The sequence below is a fragment of the Pongo abelii genome, chromosome 22 (genome assembly GCF_028885655.2).
Source record: "Pongo abelii isolate AG06213 chromosome 22, NHGRI_mPonAbe1-v2.0_pri, whole genome shotgun sequence".
In the NCBI taxonomy this organism is placed as follows: domain Eukaryota; kingdom Metazoa; phylum Chordata; class Mammalia; order Primates; family Hominidae; genus Pongo; species Pongo abelii.
This window is the reverse complement of record NC_072007.2, coordinates 2,289,797-2,293,614: the sequence shown is the minus strand read 5'-3', so window position 1 is coordinate 2,293,614 and position 3,818 is coordinate 2,289,797.

The following is a 3,818-nucleotide window of genomic DNA, read 5'->3' as shown; positions in this document are numbered from 1 at the left end:
TGAGATCACGCCACTGCACTCCAGCATGGGGGACAGAGCAAGACTCCATCTCAGAAACAAACAAACACACAAAGCCAATAAAGGTGTTTCATTCAACCCGTCAGGCTCAGGTCTCTCGAACAGGATACATCCGGCCCCCGGAGGAAACGTCGAGGGGTGGGGTGGAATCTATTTTGTGGCCTCAAGGGAGGGTGTGAGAGGTAGTCCCGCTGCAGGCAAGCGGTGATGGCCTAAGGAAGCCCCTCCGCCCAAGAAGCGATATTCATTTCGAGCCTGTCAGCCACCCGAGAGGGAGACTCGGGCTCTCTGCAGACCCCGCAACCCCCACCCCAGCCCCACCCCCACCCCCACCCCCCCACCTCGTGAAATGGGCTCTCGCTCCGTCAGGCTCTGTTCACACCGTGTGGTTTTGTAACCTCCAGCGTGTGTGCGTGGGTTGCTTGGTGGGGTGGGGCCGGCTGTGGACAGAGGAGGGGATAAAGCGGCGGTGTCCCGTGGGTGCCCGGGACTTGGGATGTGGGACGTGGGACGTGGGTGGGGTGGCCAGAGCCTAGGGAACTCATCGCCTGTCAGGACGTCTCCCCTCCTAGTCCCCTCTCTGACCTACGCTCCACGTCTTCGCAGTTCAGTGGGGACCTTGTGGGTGGAGTCACCATCCCTTTGGACTGTAGCCGATGAAGGCCGGGCTCCTAAGAGTCTCCCCGGAGTCGGGGCCTTGGCCAGGCTCACAAGGATGCTGACGGTGACGGTTGGTGACGGTGATGTACGTTGGAGGCCTCGGGCCGACGCAGAGGTATCCATTTGACCTCGGTGGGACAGGCCAGCTTTGCGGAGTCCCGTGCGTCCTTCCAGAGACTCATCCAGCGCCAGCAAGCATGGTCCCGAGGGTCCCAGCTCCCAGCAGAGACACTTTTGTTCACACAGGATCCCGGACAGGGAAGTTCTCAGCAGGCCTTAGGCCTCCTAGCCAAAAAGCCAAAACCACTTCTGGGATTTTTTTCAAAGAGCCAGTGGTTCCACAAGGGGCCGTGAGTACTTGTGGAAATGGAGAGAAGTGTTTGCGGATACATATTTGAGACCCAACGGGCAGGGCTCGGTCACAGGTCACGCAGGACACGGGCAGATGCACATTGAGAAAACCATCCCAGCATCCTAGGTGAACAGAGGTACGATTTTTCGAGACAGTCGAGGGAGAAGCAACCCCAGATTTGAGGGTTGGATCTTTATTCATATGTAGTACCTATGAGGTATCCAGGTCCAGAAATCAACTCGCCGGTTCTGTACAGCATTCTGTAGGGAGAGGAAATCTGGGATGTCAGAAGTTAAGAATTCAGGCCTTGGTAATGGATTAGATTAGATGTGCTTGAGCTTATTTTGCAAAAAAAAAAAAAAAAAAAAAGAGAGGGCGGGAGATAGCGAGAGCCAGAGACCGAGACAGAGAGAGAGAGAGAGAGAGAGACAGAGACAGAGACAGAGAGAGACAGATGGAGAGCGACAACGATACAGAAAGAGAGAAAGACAAAAAGAGAGAGAGACAGATAAAGAGACAGACAGAGAAAGACAGAGATGGACAGAGACAGAGAGAGAAACAGAAAGAGAGAAACAGAGACAGGAAGGGAGAGAGACAGCCAGACAGCCAGACAGAGAGAGAGAGAGAGAGACAGAGACAGAGAGAGACAGACGGAGAGAGACAACGATACAGAAAGAGAGAAAGACAGAAAGAGAGAGAGACAGATAAAGAGACAGACAGAGAAAGACAGAGATGGACAGAGACAGAGAGAAACAGAAAGAGAGAGAAACAGAGACAGGAAGGGAGAGAGACAGAGAGAGACAGACAGACAGGCAGAGAAAGAGAGTAAGAGTTAGACAGAAGGCAGACACACACACACACAGAGACAGAGACAGACAGAGAGACAGAGAGAAAGAAAGAGACAGAGAGAGAGAGAGAAAGACAGACAGACAGAGAGAAACAGAGAGAAAGACAGACAGACAGAGAGAAACAGACAGAGACAGAGAGAGAGAGACAGACAGACAGACAGACAGGGGGAGGGAGAGAGAGAGACAGGGAGAGAGAGAGAAGAGAGAGACAGACAGAGAGAGACAGCCAGACAGCCAGACAGCCAGACAGGCAGAGAAAGACAATAAGACAGAAGATAGACAGAGAGAGAGAGAGAGAGAGAGAGAGAGAGAAACAGACAGACAGGGAGAGAGAGAGACTAAGACAGAAGACAGACACAGTGAGAGAGAGAGAGAGAGAGACAGACACAGAGAGACAGAGAGAAAGAAAGAGACAGACAAAGAGACAGACAGAGAAAGACAGAGACAGACAGAGAGAGACGGAGAGAAACAGACAGACAGACAGACAGACAGGGAGAGAGAGACAGAGAGAGAGACAGACCGACAGACAGACAGGCAGAGAAAGGGAGTAAGACAGAAGGCAGACACAGTGAGAGAGACAGGTAAAGAGGGGGAGGGAGGGAGGGAGAGAGAGAGAGAGAAACAGACAGGCAGAGAGAGAGAGAGAGACAGACAGGCAGAGAGAGAGAGAGAGAGACAGAGAGAGAGAGAGAGACACAGACAGGCAGAGAGAGAGAGAGAGAGACGGACAGGCGAGAGAGAGAGAGAGACAGACAGACAGGCAGAGAGAGAGAGACAGAGAGAGAGAGAAAAACAGACAGGCAGAGAGAGAGAGAGAGAGACAGAGACAGACAGAGAGACAGAGAGAAAGAAAGAGACAGAGAGACGGAGAGAAACAGACAGACAGACAGAGAGAAACAGACAGAGAGAGAGAAAGACAGACAGACAGAGGGAAACAGACTGAAAGAGAGAGACAGACAGGGAGAGAGAGAGAGAGACAGGGAGAGAGAGAGACAGACAGACAGAGAGAGACAGCCAGACAGCCAGCCAGACAGCCAGGCAGAGCAAGACAATAAGACAGAAGATAGACAGAGAGAGAGACAGAGAGAGAAACAGACAGGCAGAGAGAGAGAGAGAGAGAGAGAAACAGACAGACAGGGAGAGAGAGAGACTAAGACAGAAGACAGACACAGTGAGAGAGAGAGAGATAGAGAGACAGACACAGAGAGACAGAGAGAAAGAAAGAGACAGACAAAGAGACAGACAGAGAAAGACAGAGACAGACAGAGAGAGACGGAGAGAAACAGACAGACAGACAGGGAGAGAGAGACAGAGAGAGAGAGACAGACCGACAGACAGACAGGCAGAGAAAGGGAGTAAGACAGAAGGCAGACACAGTGAGAGAGACAGGTAAAGAGAGGGAGGGAGAGAGAGAGAGAGAGAGAGAGAGAGAGAGAGAGAGAGAGAGAGAGAGAGAGAAACAGACAGACAGGCAGAGAGAGAGAGAGAGAGACAGACAGGCAGAGAGAGAGAGAGACAGACAGACAGGCAGACAGAGAGAGAGAGAGAGACAGAGAGAGAGAAACAGACAGGCAGAGAGAGAGAGAGAGACAGAGAGAGAGAGAGAAACAGACAGGCAGAGAGAGAGAGAGAGAGAGACAGAGAGAGAGAGAAACAGACAGGCAGAGAGAGAGAGAGAGACGGAGAGAGAGAGAAACAGACAGGCAGAGAGAGAGAGAGAGACGGAGAGAGAGAGAAACAGACAGGCAGAGAGAGAGAGAGAGACGGAGAGAGAGAGAAACAGACAGGCAGAGAGAGAGAGAGAGACAGAGAGAGAGAGAGAGAAACAGACAGGCAGAGAGAGACAGAGAGAGAGAGAGAGAAAAGACAGAGAGAGAAAGAGAGAAACAGAGACAGACAGAGAGACAGAGAGAGGGGGAGGAAGGGCGTGCTCGAGAAAT